This window comes from Cebus imitator, unplaced genomic scaffold (assembly GCF_001604975.1).
Source record: "Cebus imitator isolate Cc_AM_T3 unplaced genomic scaffold, Cebus_imitator-1.0 Scaffold240, whole genome shotgun sequence".
In the NCBI taxonomy this organism is placed as follows: Eukaryota; Metazoa; Chordata; class Mammalia; order Primates; family Cebidae; genus Cebus; species Cebus imitator.
The window spans coordinates 553247-572665 of NW_016107555.1; the positions used below are offsets into that span (position 1 = coordinate 553247).

At 45.9% G+C, this 19419-nt stretch overlaps 1 long non-coding RNA gene across 1 annotated transcript; it reads left to right on the forward strand.

Annotated features, from left to right (window-relative positions):
- Nucleotides 1-11100: 11100 nt before the first annotated feature.
- LOC108282437 lies at nt 11101-14675 on the forward strand. Its single transcript, XR_001816408.2, has 2 exons — nt 11101-11205; nt 14372-14675. It is a non-coding gene; the product is annotated as an uncharacterized LOC108282437 (long non-coding RNA).
- Nucleotides 14676-19419: the final 4744 nt, after the last annotated feature.

The window sequence follows — 19419 nt, forward strand, 5'->3', positions numbered from 1 at the left end:
AGAGAGAGAGAGAGAGAGAGAGAGAGAGAGAGAGAGAGAGAGAGAGAGATTACATAATTATTTCGAAATAATTATAATGATTTCGAAATAATTATCCTTGCTACAAAGATCAGTAACAGGGGTGTCCCCAGTCTGAGTTTGGACAGGCAATTGCCGAGCTGATTTCCTTGCAGAAGCATGTTTCGTGTAAGGTTGGGATGGCCGTTGCACTAGGTTGTTTTTTTTTTTTTGCAGCATTTGTGATAGTTTTTTATGAGGCATACAAGCATGAGAACCCTCTCTTCAGGACCTTCCCTGACTATCTATCAGGGTTGGTCTTTTAAAAAAATTTTTTTTTTTAACATTAATGATTCCATTTTGATTCTGACAACTTGATTCTGATTTAAGGTGCAATAAAATGCATATATTTAAAGTGAACAATTTTATGAGTTTTGACACATTAATATAATTAAAATAATGAACATTTCCAGCACACTCAAAACTTTTCTCATGCTCTCTTATAATCTATTCCTCCCTTCACTCCCATATCCAGGCAACTGCTCATCCACTATCTATAATTATAGATTAGCTTTCATTTTCTAGAATTTTTTTTTTTTTTTGAGACGGAATTTCGCTCTTGTTACCCAGGCTGGAGTGCAATGGCACGATCTCGGCTCACCGCAACCTCCGCCTCCTGGGTTCAGGCAATCCTCCTGCCCCAGCCTCCTGAGTAGCTGGGATTATAGGCACGTGCCACCATGTCCAGCTAATTTTTTGTATTTTTAGTAGAGACGGGGTTTCACCATATTGATCAGGATGGTCTCGATCTCTTGACCTCATGATCCACCCGCGTCAGCCTCCCAAAGTGCTGGGATTACAGGCGTGAGCCTGGCCCCCATTTTCTAGAATTTTATATATGGAATCATATGGCCTGCTCCAATCCTGTATCTTCTTTATACCATCACTGTAGGATAACCCTTTTTCTCTCTCCAGTATTGGTATCCCTGTTTCCTGAATGCCGTTGTTTCTTATTCTTTTTTTTTTGTTTGTTTGTTTGACAGAGTCTCATTCTGTTGCCAGTCTTTTTTGTTTGTTTGTTTTATTCCATTGTTTTGATGGGCCAAATGTTCCCAGTTTTTTGAGAACTTGGATATTTTTATTTTACCTGTATATTTGATAGTTTGATAAGTAGATTGTTTGGTTGGGTATAAAAGTCTAGATTGCAAAAATTTTTTACACAGACTTTTGAAGGCATTATTATACCATCTTCAATTTTCCAGTATTGTTAGCACTAAGAGTAATTCTGTCCTATCCTTTGTAACTGTATTTTTTTCTTTGGAAGCATTGCTTTTATTCTTGGTGTTCTGAAATTCCATGTGATGTACTTTGTATGGGCAATTTTTTGTTTGTTTGTTTGTTTGTTTTGGCAGAGTCTCACTCTGCCTAAAAAGGCTGGAGTACAGTGAGTGACGTGATCTCAGCTCACTGCAACCTCTACCTCCTGGGTTCAAGTGATTCTTCTGCCTCCGCCTCCTGAGTAGCTAGGATTACAGGCATCTGCTACCACACCCAGCTAATTTTTGTATTTTTAGTAGAGACAAGTTTTCACCACATTGGCTAGGCCGGTCTTGAACTCCTGACCTCAGGTGATCTGCCGGCCTTGGCCTCCCAAAATGCTGGGATTACAGGTGTGAGCCACCATGCCTGGCATGTTCAGGCCTGTTAGAATTTATTGTGCTGTGTGCTCAGTGAACTTTCTTGAACTCCTGACCTCTGGTGATCCGCCTGCCTCGGCCTCCCAATGTGCTGCGATTATAGACATGAGCCTCTGCACCTGGCCATGTTTTGTTTTTGTTTTTTGTAGGTAGACTTCCTAAAGCTCTAGTAGTCTTTAGCTGCCTATTCATGGGAGCTCCATGTGCATGTTCAAAGCTATTCTTTTGGTGAGCGTCATGGAGAATCATTAGGTCAGGTCCCGCAGATGTTAGATCTGTAGATTTTTCTCCTTTGGGTAGATCAGATTTCCCAGAGAGGAGTCCTATTTTCTCCTGCTTGGGTAAGGTAAAAGCCCTGCAGGGGAAGGATCTGGGAATAGCATCTCAGTACCCAAATATTCACAAAATTCCCATTATTCGGAACAATATCTGGTGTCTAGCTGTGTTCTGATACTGAGACTCCAAAGTCTTCCTTTGGAGTTAACTTCCTGTAGTGGTGGAGGTGGTGTAGTTGCTCGGCTGGGTGGATTGGGAAAGGAGATCTGGGGTTCTTACCTATTCTTTATAAAGAACTAACAACACCACTGCTCGGCCTCTGATTCCTGACCACTCCTGGGTCTTGCAGCACAAACCAGCTTACTTTCCAGGTGGCATGGGCCCCTCCATTTTACATCTCCCAATATTTCGTTGATGTCTCTTTTATTTTATTTTATTTTATTTTATTTATAAAAGATGGGGTATCACCATGTTGGTCAGGCTGGTCTTGAACTCCCGACCTCAGGTGAGCCGCCTGCCTTGGCCTCCAATGTGCTTGGATTACAGGCATGAGCCACACACCTGGCGATGTCTTTTTTCTGATATTATGTTCTTTTCCATTCCTTTTGTCCATAAACATTTATAAACGTTTAACTTTTTTCTTATTTTAGTGAGATTTCTGGAGGGAACAAATGTAAGCTCTAGCATGTGTTTTCATCAGGCATAGTCAAAGTCCCTTTGTGCAACATAATATTATACCATTTGTCCATTTGTGCAACTTACATTTCATTTCCAAATTTCCATCATTTAGAAATTTATTTCCGGGCTGGGCATGGTGGCTCACACCTGTAATCCCAGCACTTGGGGAGACTGAGGTGGGTGGATCACCTGAGATCAGGAGTTCATGACCAGCCTGGCTAACATGGCAAAACCCCGTCTCTACTAAAAATACAAAAATTACCCAGGCATGGTGGTGGGCACTTGTAATCCGAGCTACTTGGGAGGCTGAGGCAGAAGAATCGCTTGAACCCAGGAGGCAGAGGTTGCAGTGAGCTGAGGTTGCGCCACTGCACCCCAGCCTGGGTGACAAAGTGAGACCTTGTCTCAAAAAAACAAAAACAAAAACAACAAAGAAAGAAAGAAATTTCTCATGAGACTATAAACGCCTTGAGAAAAGTGGTTGAAATATTTATGTTTCCAACAGCATTGTGTGCCTAGCATATGATCAGTATTTTGGGCGTGTATTTAATGTACATAGTTTCCCCGTCATCCACAGTTTCACCCGCTGAGATTTCAGTTACCCAAGATCAACTGCAGTTTGAAAACATTAAATGGGCCAGACATGGTGGTTCATGCCTGTAATTCTAGCACTTTGGAAGGTTGAGGTAAGTGGATCCCTTGAGTCCAGGAGTTCAAGACCAGCTTTGGCAACATGGCAAACCTCATCTCTGCAAAAAAGACAAAAATTAGCCAGGTGTGGTGGTGTGTGCCTATAGTCTCAGCTGCTCGGGAGGCTGAGGTGGGAGGATGCCTTAAGCCCAGGAGATGGAGGCTGTAGTGAGCTTTGAGGGTACCACTGCACTCCAGCCTGGGTGACAGAGAAAGACCTTGTCTTAAAGGGGGGGGAGGAAGAAAGAAAAGAAAAAATAAAATATTAAATGGGCAATTCTAGAAATAATCCGTAAGTTTTAAGCTGTGCACCATTCTGCGCAGCATGATGAATGTCTCACTATAAACTTCATCCCATCTGTAATGTGAATCCTCCCTTTGTCCACCACATTCAGGCTCTCCCTGCTGGTTAGTCACGTTACCATCTTGGTTGTCAGAACTACTGTCATGGTGTCACCGTGCTTGCGTTCAAGAAAGTCTTCTACTACTTAACATTGGCTCCAACTTGCAAGAGTAGTTGGCTGGACGTGGTGGCTCACACCTATAGTCCCAGCACTTTGGGAGGCTGAGACAGGTGGAATACCTGAGGTCAGGTGTTCGAGACCAGCCTGGCCAACATAGTGAAACCTCACTTCCACTAAAAGTACAAAAATTAGCCAGGAGTTGTAGCAGGCTCCTGTAATCCCAATTACTTGGGAAGCTTGAACCCAGAAGTTCGAGATCAGCCTGAGTAACATAGTGAGACCCCCATCTCTACAAAAAATGTTTAAAAATTAGCCAGGTGTGGTGGCACATGCCTGTAGTCTCAGCTACTTGGGAGGGTGAAGTGAGAGGATCGCTTGAGTCTGGGAGGTTGAGGGGACCGTGGGCTAGGGTGGCATCATTGCACTCCAGCCTGGTGACAAAGCAAGACTCTGTCTCAAAAAAACAAAAACAAAAAACGTCCGGGTTTTTGTTGGTTGGTTTGTGTTTTGTTGTGTTTCAATTTGTTTTTCTGTGAGTATTTTATTTTGCAAAAATATTGAGAGTCCTTGAGGGTGGAAAATGGAGGCATTTTTGTTTATGGGTATAGGGTTTCAGTTTTGCAAGATGAGAGTTCCGGATATTGATTTCACAACAATGTGAGTGTACTTAGTGCTACTGAACTGTACACTTAAAAATGGTTAAGATGGTGAGTTTAATGTTATGTGTATTTTATTATGATTAAATATATATATATATATTTGTATATATATATGTGTATGGAGCCTTGACCCCCCCGACTTCAAGTGACTTTTGAATCCAGAGACTGTTACTATTTCTATTGTCATCTGGAAAGCCAAGCTGTAAGCAGAAATGCTACTGGTTAGCAAGAGGTAGTAAGTTCTGGAACTCAGTAGAGTCACCATTGCATAGTGCTACACCTGTTCGCAGTGCTCATAGCTGGCATTTCTGAATGAGGTTTCAACTTTAGAGAAGCACAGCTTTGATGGTGCACAGTGGCTGACCAGGAACTCAGTTCTTCAATGTTAAAGCTGAAGACGCTTCTTGTGAGGCCGAAGAGGGTTCCCAATCTCAGCACTACTGACGTTTTGGGCTGGATAAGTCCCTGTAGGGACCGACCTGTGCATTGGAGGATATTTAGTAGCATGCCTGGCTTCTACTCATTAGATCCTAGTAACACCACTCCCCGGTTGTGGCAGCCAAAACACGTGTCCAGCCTTTGCCAAAACCCCCTGGGTGCACAAAATTGCCCCGGGTTGAGGACCGCTGGTGACGAAGCTGTCTGCACACCACAAGGACCTCAGTACATGCTTCTTTTCTTCAACACTGGCTTTTCCTCTGTGGCACTCTGAGCAAAGTTTTCTAGCTTCTAGAATAAAATGATTGAAAAAGAAAAATATTTAAGCTAATGTTTTAAAGCAAGCTTGTCCAACTTTTGGACCTCCAGCCACATGCAGCCCGGGAGGGCTTTGAATGTGGCCCAACACAAATTTGTAAACTTTCTTTAAACATTATGAAATTTCTTTGCTGTTATTTATTTATTTATTTTTATTTATTTATTTTTTTGAGACGGAGTCTCACTATGTTGCCCAGGCTGGAGTGCAGTGGCGCTATCTTGGCGGACTGCAATCTCTGCTTCCTGGGTTCAAGCCATTCTCCTGCCTCAGCCTCCCAAATAGCTGGTGCTACAGGGCCGTGCCACCATGCCTGGCTAATTTTTGTATTTTTAGGAGAGGTGGGGGTTGCAACATGTTGACCAGATGGGTCTGGAACTCCTGACCTCAGGTGATCTGCCTGCTTTGGCCTCCCAAAGTGCTGGGATTACAGGCATGAGTCATCATGCCTGGCATTTTTTTTCTTTTTAGCTGAAGCTCATCAGCTATTGTTAGTGTTAGTGTATTTTATGTGTGGCCCAAGACCATTCTTCAATATGGTCCAGGGCAGCCAAAAGATTGGACACCTCTGATTTAAAGAATATTTCCAACGTGCTGGATACTGTCCTGTGCTACCTGATTAATGATCTCATTTAATCTTTTCAACAATTACCTGATGCAATTATGAACAGCCTCATTTTACAGTTAGAGAAACTGGGGTTTAGAGAAGTTGAATAACAGGGCAAAGTGGCTTATGCCTGTAATTCCATCACTTTGGGAGGCTGAGGTGAACAGATCGCTCAAGCCCAGGAGTTCAAGACCAGCTTGGGAAACATGGCAAAACCCTGTCTCTACCAAAAATACAAACTTAGCCGGGTGTGGTGGCGCTTGGGTGTAGTCCCAGCTGCTCAGGAGGCTGAGGTGGGAGGATCCCTTGAGCCCAGGAGGCAGAGGTTGCAGTGAGCTGAGATCATGCCATCGCATTCCAGCCTAGGCAGCAGAGTCAGACCCTGTTTCAAAAAAAAGAGAAGTTGAGTATTTGTCCCAGCTCACGGAGCTAGTAAATAGAGAGACCAGGATTCAGTCTCACGTTTGTCTCTTTCAATGACTGTTTTTATGTTTACTTGGTTTATTTATGTTTTCTCTTTTAGATTAATTTATATGATGATGTTTCAGAGGACTTTTAGCCCTAGGTGTGATAACGCCAGCTTGATTTTAGAATTCCCTGGGATATGCGGTGTGTAGATGCTATCTGTGACCCACGAAGGCAGAGAATGTTTTATCGGTCACTCCACAGCTCTGACTCTAAGATAAAGTCTCCATGAGTTAGGAGGGAAGTACATTACTGCCTACATTACTGTCCCCCCAGGGAAAAACATCCGTTAAGGGGCCACAGCGCTGGTCCCCTTCCCAGTTGTAGTAATGCTTGCATGTCCCTTAACCAGCAGAGGGCAGACTTGTGGTCCCAATGAACAGAAGTGTGGAAAGAAACTGAACTTGAAGGTTTAAACAGGGAAGGGGGAAGGTTTCGGGAAAATGGCGCTCCCATCACCTGCTGGTGCAGAGGCAGGGCTGTTTTGTGGACGATGTGTTTGATTCTCTGGGTCCTTCCTTCTTTCTTTCCTTTCTTCCCTCCCTCCCTCCCTCCCTCCTTCCCTTCTTCCTTCCTTCCTTTCTTTCTTTTCTCGGAGTTTCGCTCTTGTTGCCCAGGCTGAAGTGCAATGGAGCAATCTCAGGTCACTGCAACCTCTGCCTCCCGGGTTCAAGCAATTCTCCTGCCACTGCCTCCCGAGTAGCTGGGATTACAGGCATGCACCACCACACCTGGCTAATTTTTTGTACTTTTTTTTGGTAGAAATGGGTTTCACCATGTTAGCCAGGCTGGTCTCGGACTCCTGACCTCAGGTGATCCGCCCACCTCAGCCTCCCAAAGCCTTGGGATTACAGGCATGAGCCACAGTGCCTGGCCTCTCTGGTTCTTTTCAAAAGTGCATGATCTCCTTCCAGAAGGCTCACAATAAGCGGACATACAGCCTTAGATCTCTTTTCCCAGACCTGGTTTATCTTCTTTTTTTTTTTTTTGAGACAGAGTCTTGCTCTGTCGCCCAGACTGGAGTGCAGTGGCATGATCTTGGCTCACTGCAACCTCCGCCTCCCAGGTTCAAGCAATTCCCTGCCTCAGCCTCCCAAGTAGCTGGGATTACAGTTGCCCACCACCACACCCAGCTAGTTTTTGTGTTTTTAGTAGAGATGGGGTTTCACCATCTTGACCAGGCTGGTCTTGAACTCTTGACCTGGTGATCCACCTGCCTTGGCTTCCCAAAGTGCTGGGATTACAGGCATGAGCCACCATGCTTGGCCATCTTTTTGTATTATTATTTTTTTTTTGAAAAAGGGTCTCACTCTGTCACTCTGTCAGGCTGGAATGTAATGTTGTGATCTTGGCTACTGCTACCTCTACCTCCTGGGCTCAAGCAATCTTCCCATCTCAGCCTCCTGAGCAGCTGGGACTACAGGCACATGCCTCCACACCTGGCTAATTTTTGTATTTTGTGTAGAGACAGGGTCTTGCTATGTTGGCCAGGCTGGTCTCAAACTCCTGGGCTCAAGCAACCTGACTGCCTTGGCCTCCCGAAGTGCTGGGATTACAGGCATGAGCCACCGTGCCCGGCCTACTCCCTGTTTTCCATTGTGAAGCTGATCCTTGGCCTGAAAATATTCTAGGAGCAAAACCTGTTTCTGCCATGTGGGACACCATCAAGGAGAGGGTTTTTCCCTGCATCCTCATTTTCGGTAGGTACTCAGGGGCTCAGAGCCACAGCTGCAAAGTCAGACCGTGTGCTCAGGCCTCAGCATGCTACATGAGGCCACAGCACGCTGCTGGAAGCGGGATGCTGAATCTAGAAGGTGATGGATGGATTAACATGAGCAAAGTCACTCAGGTTTTTACTTCACGAAAAAGGAAATTACCAAGAGAATCTTCAGCCAAAATCCTGTCCAGACTGAAACTCTGATGAACTTACCCAAATCTTCCCTTTCACAGGCTTACCTGAGTGACACTTCCAGGAAGATTCCACGAAAGCCACGGCTTCTCCAAGTTCATTGTTTCCTGGAGAAACACGCTTTCACCCACCACCTGGCCCTCTGCAGCTTGTAAGAGATGTGTGTGACAAAGTCATGTTAATCACAATACGCTGTTCATGCAGAGGCTGTCCATGTTACCAACAGTATCTTAGTAGAGTCAAGAGTTTTCTTTTTAAATTTTTAATTTAATTTTTGAATAAAGATGGGGTCTCACAAGGTTGCTGCAGCTGGTCTTGAACTCCTGGCCTCAAGTGATCTTCTCCTACCTTGGGCCTCCCACGGTGCTGGGATTACGGGTGTGAGCCACCACACCCAGGCTCAAGCATTTTCTTTGTCTTTTTAAATTTATTTTTATTTTGTTTGAGATAGGGTCTCACTCTAGAGTGGCCCAGACTGGAGTGCAACGTGGCACAATCTCAGCCCACTGCAAACTCCACCTCCCAAGTTCAAGCAGTTCTCCTGCCTCAGCCTCCTGTGTGGCTGGGATTACAGGCACACACCACAACACCCAGATAATTTTTGTATTTTTAATAGAGATGGGGTTTCTCCACGCTGGCCAGGCTGGTTTTGAATTCCTGACCTCAGGTGATCCACCCGCCTTGGCCTTTCAAAGTGCTGGGATTATAGGCATGAGCCACTGTGCCTGACCTCCTTCAAGCATTTTCAAAATTTCTTCTGAATAGGGGTGGTAGAGGGTGGTATTGAAGCATTTTTCTTCTACCTCTTCTGTCCTCCTCACTCTCAAATATGTCTGATTATATCGAAAGTTTAGGGTTGTTGCTGAGCCTAGTGTGGTGGTCATTGGGGAGAATCCTGAGAATGACATAGATGCTGTTTCTTCAATGAAGGCGGAGGGGAGTTCTCACTCCAAGCAATGAGCTTACTCCAGAAACAGCCTATCTGTTGGATTCCTGCATTTCATATGAGGTTTGAGTAACTAGTTCCTTGCAAACAATATGAAAGACAAAAGTTTCAAGGTTTAGAATCACCATGGCAACGCCCCAGATTCCCTGCCATGCCCAGGTCTTGGAGTGGTAGGAATTGCTCAAACAATTTTTTGAAATTGGCCAAAGCTTCAAGACCTACAGGGTTTTCCATTTGGTGCTCAGAATGTGAATTTTTTTTTTTTTTTTGAGACGGAGTCTCAGAGTCTCGCTCTGTTGCCCAGGCTGGAGTGTTGTGGCACGATCTCGGCTCACTGCAGTCTCTGCCTCCCTCCCAGATTCAAACGATTCTCCTGTCTCAGCCTCCCGAGTAGCTGGGACTACAGGCACGTGCCATCATGCTTGGCTAATTTTTTTTTTTGGATTTTTAGTAGAGATGGGGTTTCACCATCTTTAGCCAGGATGCTCTCGATCTCCTGATTCTCCCGCCTCGGCATCGCAAAGTGAAATGTGAATTTTTACAGCTGCCAGGGCGAAGTCTCCTGTTCTATGGGTATAGCGGGTTGAATCCTGGCTCCCAAAAGTGGTGTCCAAGTCCTAACCCCCAGAACATGTGAAAGTGACCTTATTTGGAGAAAGGTCTTTGCAGATGTAATGAAGGATCTTGAGATCATCTTGGATTTAGGATGGACTCTAGAGCCACTGACAGGTGTCCTTATTAGAAAAAGGTAGAGGGAGATTTGAGACACAGACACAGGGGAGTGGGCCGTGAGAAGACAGAGGCGGAGATTGGGGTGAAGAAGCCACAGGCCAACAAATCGCTGATACTGGAAGAAGCAGAAAAGGAGTTTGTCCTAGGGTCTTCAAAGGGAGCCTGGATCTGCTGGCACCCAGATTTTGGACTTCTGACCTCCAGAGCTGGAAGAAAATAAATTTCTGTTGTTTTAAACTGGCAAGTTTGTTACAGCATGCTCAGAAAACTAATACTCTGGGTGATTTCTGCTCCTCTACCCCACGCCTCTCCATGCTTGGGTTGAAGCAGAGGAGAGTGCTTTCCCCTTGCCTGAACAACACTTTTTTTCTTGAGAAAAGAAAGGAAAACCTAAGGGTAAAGCAGTTTTTGGAAGGGTTACTCAGTCAGCCAGATCATCAGCATCAACCCTGGGTTGAGCGGGCTGTGCTTGGGCCGCAAGCGTTCATCCTAGGGAATCCTGAGAGAGTCATTCTCCCTAACAATGGCTCTGGGCCTGGCTTTGCATTAGTCTGTTCTTGCATTGCTGTAAAGAACTACCTGAGACTGGGCCATTTATAAAGAAAAGAGTTAAATTGGCTCACGGGTGGTTCCACAGGCCGTACAGGAAGCATGGTTGGGGAAGCCTCAGGAAACTTACAATCATGGCGGAAGGCGAAGGGGAGGCAGACATGTCCCACATGGCTGGAGCAGGAGGAAGAGAGAGCAAAGAGGAAGGTGCTACACACATTAAACAATGAGCTCTCACGAGAACTCACTCATTATCACCTGGACAGCAAGAGGGAAGTTTCCCCCATGATCCAATCACCTCCCACCAGGCCCGTCTTCCAACATTGGGGATTATAATTTGACATGAGACTGGGTGGTGCCACAAATCCAAACCATATCAGGGACCTTTTCCACCCCTGCCGCCGTCCTCCCCTCTACCTGAAGCTCGTTTGAAAGCTAGTTTCCATTGCTGCTATTCCTTCCTCACTTTGGTCAGAATCCTCTTTTTGTGGTATCATAAATGGTTTCCATGGAAACAAAAGGTTGGGATAGAATGGTGCCAACATGCATGTAAACTTCAGAATTAAACAAGGGCTGTTGTTTTTGCCTGTCGTGGAGTTCCGTTCCTTCTGAACATGTCCCTGGGGACTTTGGAATGTGTATCCATAACTCCCTGATTTTCAACCACATTCCAGCCTGCCTGACTAATGAGGCGTGGGGCGACCCAGGAACACCCCCCTCCTCATGTACCACACTCTTCAGGCTTTCTCTTAGTTTTGGCATGTGCATGTAAATGTCAACAGGTGAGGTGAGATTTGCTGTAAAGAAGCAGATGGTCCCACAGGGTAGGCTGTGGGAGAGATGGAAATTCTAGCAGGAGATATCACAGCCAAAGAATAGCAATCTAGGCATATCATTTGTTTAGTGCATCAGAACCAGTGAGTCGAGGAGGAAAGGAGACCCAAGGCGATGCAGTTGCCTTCACGACCAGAGCGTACACCTGCTTCCTGCCAGAACCAAGGACATCGCGACCGACGTGCACAGACTTCTCCAAGGTTGTTTAGTCATTGGCAAAAACAGGCCTTCACCCATCCTTGAACTGCATCCAGGTAACTGAGATGCGCCCCCAGTAGAGGAGCCCACGGGGAGGTTCTGAGTCCCTGACACGCTGCACCTTTACAAGAGACGCTACCTGGGAGTTCTTATTTCCGAGTAAGTGGGGTGGCCATATTATCACCCAGACTAGAACTCTTTTTCACAGTGAGAATCTGGTCTGTCCCTGGAGAAGACAGACATCTGGTAACCCTATCTTTATTTTATTTCATTTTTTTGAGATGGAGTCTTGCTCTGTTGCTCAGGCTGGAGTGCAGTGGTGCGATCTCAGCTCACTGCACCCTCCGCCTCCTGGGTAGAATTGATTTTCCTGCCTCAGCCTTCTAAGTAGCTGGGACGACACCAGCCACCATGCCTAGCTATTTATTTATTTATTTATAGACAGAGCCATGCTCTGTCGCCCAGGCTGGAGTGCAATGGCACTGTCTCACCTCACTGCAACCTCCGCCTCTCGGGTTCAAGTGAATCTCCTGCCCTGAAAAATTTCAGCATCCCAGGCTGGGCATGGTGGCTAATGCCTGTAATCCCAGCACTTTGGGAGGCCGAGGTGGGCAGATTGCTTGAGCTTAGGAATTTGAGACCAGGCTGGCCAACGTGGCGAAACCGTGTCTCTACTAAAAATACAAAAATTAGCTGGGTATGGTGGTTCATGCCTGTAATCACAGCTACTTGGGAGGCTGAGGCAGGAGAATTGCTTGAAATTGGGAGGCAGAGGTTGCAGTAAGTCAAGATCGTGCCACTGCATTCCAGCCTGGGCGACAGTGTGAGACTCCATCTCAAAACAATAAAAATAAATAAATAAATAAATATAAATAAACAAAATGTCTTGTTCTCTTTTTTCCTCCAGTGCCCAGATCAGCGCAACATACTCTTGGCACACGATAACTACTTGTGAAATTCGTGAAGGAATTTGGATGGTTAGGGGGTTGCTTAGGATCCGTTGCTTTTAGGGAAGATTCTCTGGCTGATGTGTGAGCGCCCTGACCTCCTCACTGGCGTCCAGCCCCCTTGCAATGCTTCTCTAAGTTTGACCTATATTTCACTTAATTCAGTGGCTCTCAACTGGGGGTGCTCTTCCCCTTGCAGGGGAGGTTTGGCAATAAATGGGGACATTTTTGGTTCTCACAAGGGAGGGGACAGGTGCTACTGGCATCTAGTGGGTAGAGGCCTGAGATCCTGCTATTAATAAATACCCTATGTCAGGCCAGGCATGGTGGCTCACGCCTGTAATCCCAGCACTTTGAGAGGACATGGTAGGCGGATCACCTGAGGTCAGAAGTTCGAGACCAGCCTGGCGAACATGGTGAAACCCTGTCTCTACTAAAAATACCAAAATTAGCCAGGCGTGGTGGTGAACACCCATAATCCCAGGTACTCCAGAGGCTGAGGCTGGAGTATCGCTTGAACCTGGGAGGTGGAGGTTGCAGTGAGCCGAGATCACGCCATTGGACTCCATCCTGGGCGACAGGAGCAAAACTCCTTCTCAAAAATTAATAAATAAGTAAATATATACATACCCTATGTCATGCCCAGGACAGCTTCCCCTAACAAAAAATTATCTGGACAGATGTCAACTGTCTCAAGGTTGAGAACCCTGGTCTATCCCGATCATATTAGGAATGATCTAGTCTGCATTTAATAAGAGGGAAGTCTTTTGAGGGGCTGTTATGGATTGAATTGGGTCTCCCCAATTCATATGTTGAAGGCAAGTCCTATCCCCAGGACCTCAGAATGTGTCTGTATTTGGAGATAGAGCCTTTGAAGTAATTTGATTAAAATGAAATCAGTAGGCTGGGCACAGTGGCTCACGCCTGCAGTCCCAGCTACTCAGGAGGCTGAGGCAGGAGAATCACTTAAACCTGGGAGGTGGAGGTTGCAGTGAGCCGAGATCGCACCACTGCACTCCAGCCTGGGCGACAAGAGTGAAACTTCGTCTCGAAAAAAAAAAAATAAGTCATTGGGGTGGGGTCCTAATCCACTGTGACTGGTGTCCTTTTAAAAGGGAAGTTTGAATACAGATGCACACAGAGGGAAAATGGTGTGAAGATGCAGGAAGGAGACTCCCACCTTAGGGGCATGATGAGGTGTCTGCAAGTCGAAGGATGTCAAGGCAACCTCTTCAAGCCACAGAGACAAGAAAGGATCCTCCCTTAGAGCCGCCAGGGAAAGCGTGGTCTTGGGGATGCCTGGGTTTAGATTTCAAGCCTCTAGAACTATGATGAGAGAATATATATGACAGTCTCTGTCACCCAGGCTGGAGTAGAGTGGCATGACCCTGGCTCACTGTAGCCTCGACATCCTGGGCTCAAGCAATGCTCCCACCTCAGCCTCCCAAGTAGCAGGGACCACTATGCCTGTAATTTTTATTGTTTTTAAAAATTTTTTTGTGTTTTTCTTGGAGATGGGGGTTTCACTATGTTGCCCAGACTCAAACTCCTAGCCTCAAATGATCCTCCTGCCTTGGCCTCCCTAAGTGCTGGGGTTACAGGTGTGAGTCACTGTCCCCACTGAGATTCCTGTTGCTTTAAGCCACTCAGATTTTGGTACTTAGGGCAAACTAAAGCCAGGGCAGAGTCAGGGCTAAATCTAAACTTGATACTAATGGGCTCTCTACCCTGCGATGATTAAGGTTTCTTGGAAAAGGGAAGGGTTTTACAAGGATAGTGGTTAGATCCTCCTGTGGGAGGTGAGACCAGAATATTTAGTCTGTTGGCCATCATGAGACTCAGGACCTGGAGTTGGCCAAGAACACTGGTATAATAAATGTTCAAAGCCGCCAGTCACCAAAGCCTTTCATGGGTAAATGACCCCAGCACAATGTGTTTTTTGCTAATATTAACTTTGGTTCTATTTCAGATCAATAAAGGCAAAAACCAGGAGATCCCATAAATCCTGCTGAGCCTGTCATAGCTGTCAAATTATGCCCAGATAAAGCTTCTGGTGGCTAATGACATGGCCATCACCCAGCGTGGCTGTGGGCAGGAGGGGGCTCTCCAAGAGCATCTGGTCTGCTGTGGAGACACTTGTCACGAAGTATCATCTGGAGGCTCTGTGGCTGTAATGGAGAGTGACGCTTTGAACGTGATTATCTCCCCCATAAAGAAATAAATAAATAATAAGGATAATTTAAAAATAAACAAAGATCTAGATTTGCAGGCTACTTACTGCCCCAGGACCAAGATTAATGGCCAGTGGCAAATTTTCGTGAAGATCTTCTGTAGCCCGATTAGCCGTGCTGGGAGTCCAGAGAGATAATGCCTTTTCACATATAAAAGATCCTATTGATTTCCTGTTAGTATTATCCTGAAAATGTGCAGTGTATACCTATGAAGCAGAGACAATCTTCCATCACTTGTTTTATGGGAAGAGAATGGTTATTGTATCTCTTCCCATAAAATATAATCTCTTTTTCTCTTCCAAAATCTACTCGTCCCTCTGGGAATTTCCACTTGTAATCTGTGGAAGTGAATTGATTTTTTTATTTTATTTTATTTTTTTCCATGTGCCAGTATTTTTATATTTGGCTTCTCTACATTTTCTCATTGTTCTCTGGAGTCTGGCTTTTCTAGATTGTTATTTGAGCTTGTCTAAAAATAAGTTTTTTTAAAAAGTCAGTCCCATTGAAACACACACAGCCATGGACACCACAGTGGCTGTGAGGTACCAGTGATGGCGCCCCACCTTTCTCCCCCATCGGGGGTTGGCGTTTGTAAGTTCCTAGCAGGGCTTCGGAGGCAGTAAGGTTGCCCATTGGATTCCAGCAGGATGCAGATGAGAAATACCAAGTCACTGAATGAAGGAAGTGGTCTTCCTGCTGACTGGGGTTTTCGGCATTGTGTCTGGGCATTTCTTCAGGATCAATTAAGATGCAAGGGCAGAGTCCTGCTTATTGAAATTTCGTGCCCTGAGTAGCAGCTTCCTAAGCTAATGAGTTTGGCTGAGAAGACCCCAGCAATGCAGCCCTGTCCAGACCATACATAGAGAGCTTTGCAAACTCGAGCTCCAGCTAGGAAGCCAGTCCTTGTGGTTCTACCCTGCGCCTCTCTATCAAGGTAGCTCCCCCTCAATTCTCCTTCCTACAACCGCCCCACACTTTGAGGTCCAGCCCCTCCCCAAGCCCGTTCCACACTTTCCACCCGCCACCGGTTTCTCTCTCTCCCGGAGCTCCTGCGGTAGTTAGGGATTGCACCGTCCTGGCCAGCATTTAATTACAAGCACCTTTTATTGTTCTCCGCTTATTGCACCTGTGCTATTTTACAGCAGTATGTGCCTCGTCTTCAAGCTTCACCTTGTTCTCACTCCTTCTGCTTCCACACTATGGCTGGGGTCTATCAAATTTATTTTGCACGATCGACAGAAGATTTTTAAATATATATGTGACTGTGTGTGTGTGTGTGTGTGTGTGTGTGTGTGTGTGTGTGTAGAAACAGAGAGGGGGGAGAGAGAGAGAGACAGAGTTAGAGAGAGAAAGAGAGAGAGAGACACACACACACTGGGCGTGGTGGCTCACGTCTGTATGTCTGTAATCCCAGCACTTTGGGAGGCTGAGGCAGGCAGATCAAAAGGTTAGGAGTTTGAAACCAGCCTGGCCAACATAGTGAAACCTTATATCTACTAAAAATACAAAAATTAGCCGGGTGTGGTGGCACGTGCCTGTAGTCCCAGCTACACAGGAGACTGAGGCAGGAGAATCACTTGAAACTGGGAGGCGGAGATTGCAGTGAGCTGAGACCACAACCCCCCCAAAAAAATATATATTTAAATAGTTATATTGTATAGCATAAATATATAATAAATTATAACATGAGTACATTATATTAACATATATAGTATATATTATAACATGAATATATAATGTAAATGTAAATCTTGGTGCTATGGTTTCCCAAATTCACATGAATTCATATTACTTCTAACCCCTAGTACCACAGATTGTGACTCTATTTGGAGACAGGGTCTGTAAGAGAGAATCAAGTTAAAATGAGGCTACTAGGGCAGGCTGTAATCCCATATGACTTCTGTCTTCATAAGAAGAGATTAGGGCCGGGCACGGTGGCTCACGCCTGTAATCCCAGCACTTACGGAGGCCGAGGCAGGTAGATCACTTGAGATCAGGAGTTCGAGACCAGCCTGCCCAACATGGTGAAACCCCATCTCTACTAAAAATACAAAAATTAGCTGGGCATGGTGGTGCATGTCTTTAATCCCAGCTACTTGGGAGGTTCGCGCCACTGCACTCCAACCTGGGCGACAGAGCAAGACTCCATCTTAAAAATAAATAAATAAGGCTGGGTGTGGTGACTCACGCCTGTAATCCTAGCGCTTTGGGAGGCTGAGACAGGGGAATCACAAAATCATGAGGTCAGGAGATTGAGACCATCCTGGCCAACATGGTGAAACCCTGTCTCTACTAAAAATACCAAAATTAGCTGAGTGTGGTGGCACATGCCTGTGATCCCAGCTACTCAGGAGGCTGAGGCAGGAGCATCGCTTGAACCCGGGTGGCGGAGATTGTAGTCAGCCAAGATCATGCCACTGCACTCCAGGCTGACGACAGGACAAGACTCCATCTCAAAATAAATAAATGAATAATAAATTAATAAAATAAATAAATATAAAAGATTAGGACCCACAGGAGGACTACCGTGTGAGTCCACAGGGAAGAGATGGGGTCTACAAGCCAAGGAGGGGAGGCCTCAGGAGAAACCAGCCCTACGCACACCTTGATCTTGGACTTCCAGCCTCGAGGACAGGGTGGAAATAAATCTCTGTTGATTGGGCTGCCCAGCCTGCTGTACGTTGTTATGGCAGCCCCAGCGAACTATTAATAATACAATTAGCCATTCGTAGAGCCCCATGACTCAGGACAAAGGCCAACTTTCTTACCCTGATATTCAAGACCCTCCATGTCCTTGTCCCATCCCACATTCCAAACCTGTCTTCTTCCTCCCAGGTTGGAACCCTCTGTCCACCAAATCTGGTTGATTCCCAGACTCCTCCACTCCCAAACGCCTCCCATCTCTGCCCCTTTGCCTTTTCTTCTTTTTCTGAGACAGGGTTGTCTCACTCTGTTGCCCAGGCTGGAGTGCAGTGGCGTGATCATGGCTCACTGCTAACCTCCCAGGCTCAGGTGATCCTCCCACCTCAACCTCCTGAGTAGCTGGGAGTACAGATGCATGCCATCTCTCCCAGCTAGTTTTTTGTATTTTTTGTAGAGATGATGTTTCACTATGTTGCCCAGGCTGGTCTTGAACTTCTGGCCTCAAGTCATCCTGCCTTAGCCTCCCAAAGTGCTGGGATTACAGGTGTGAGCCACTATGTCTGGTCAATATTTTGTTAATCAGGACATGTGGAAGTTTCTTGTGGATTTTGCAGTGGTTTTCAAACTGTGCTCCCTAGGTCCTTCACCCAGGGGCTACAGTTGTGTGTAATGGGGTGGGGGCAACTGGAGAAAAGGGCCAGCCCCTTCTGTGTACCTACTCATTAGGCAGGGCGATTACTTTTTTCCAGTGTGATTTGCTTGCTCTTCCATATATTGTTTAAAAAGGGATTCTGGGCCAGGCAAGGTAGCTTACGCCTGTAATTCCAGCACTTTGGGAGGCCAAATGGGAGGATCACCTGAGGCCAGAAGTTTGAGGCCAGATTGGCCAACATGGAGAAACCCCATCTCTAATAAAAATACAAAAATTATCTGGGTGTAGCGGTGCGCACCTATAGTCTCAGCGGCTCGGGAGGCTGAGGCAGGAGAATCGCTTGGACCCAGGAGGCGGAGGTTGAAGTGAGCTGAGATTGTGCCACTGCACTCCAGCCTCGGTGACAGAGTGAGACCTTGTCTCAAAACAACAACAAAACCCAAAAAAGCAAAAACAATGAAAAGGGGTTCTGTGGGGGTGGCAATAAAGTTCTATCCCAGCTGTAATGACAAGAAAAAGTCCAAAAAAGTCACACAAAGCTAATGGTCCTTGCTCAGGAAACACTTAAGCCAACAAAACCCATAACGCTTTTATCTAGACTTCCTAGAACTGGACTCATTGCTAAGGATAAACTCAATTATCAAAACTCATTGACTCTGAAAATGTAACTTGCATATACTGCTGCCCATTCCAATTCATCAGATAGGCAGCTGTTCCACCGTTAATGTAATCACTCCTTACCTCGTTATTAATCTGTTTTCTAAGTTTGAAAGGATGACAGTGTGGATTCTCTGATGCAGATGTGGACATTTGCCAGGTCACATCTGGCCAGGGGTTTGTTGCACAATGACTTCATGAAGAAATCAATTCCCGTTTCCTTCAGCTGACCTTAGGGTCATCTTCACAGGCTTGATTCTCTCTATTGTAATATCAAAATTAAATTTCAGCCCAGGTGATTTATGCAGTGCTATTTCTTTCAGAAGTTAACAGCACACAGTGCATGTTCACAAGGTCCCTGCAAGGCAAGGAGGGGAAGCTCTATAATTCTGTCCAGCTTTTGTGTATAGAGACATTCATAGGAAGAGGAAGAGCTGGGCATAAAGTCCTGTCTATCCATGGCTACGGTCACAGGTCACTCTCCAGGCCACATTAGCAGAAATGTCGCTGGGTCAGGGCTAATTGCCGAGCAATCACATCCCAGGCCTTTGCTGGGGTCTTGTGCATGAAATATGTCTCCCCTAAGTCTGTGAGAATTACGTTAAAGTCCAGCTGGGCATGGCGGTGCACGTCTGTAGACCCAGCTACTTGGGAGGCTGAAGCTGGAGGATTGCTTGAGCTCGGGAGATGGAGGCTGTGGTGAGTTATGATTGCACCATTGCACTCTAGCCTGAGCGACAGTGAGATCCTGACACACACACACACACACACACACACACACACACACACACACACAGAGAGAGAGAGAGAGAGAGAGAGAGAGAGAGAGAGAGA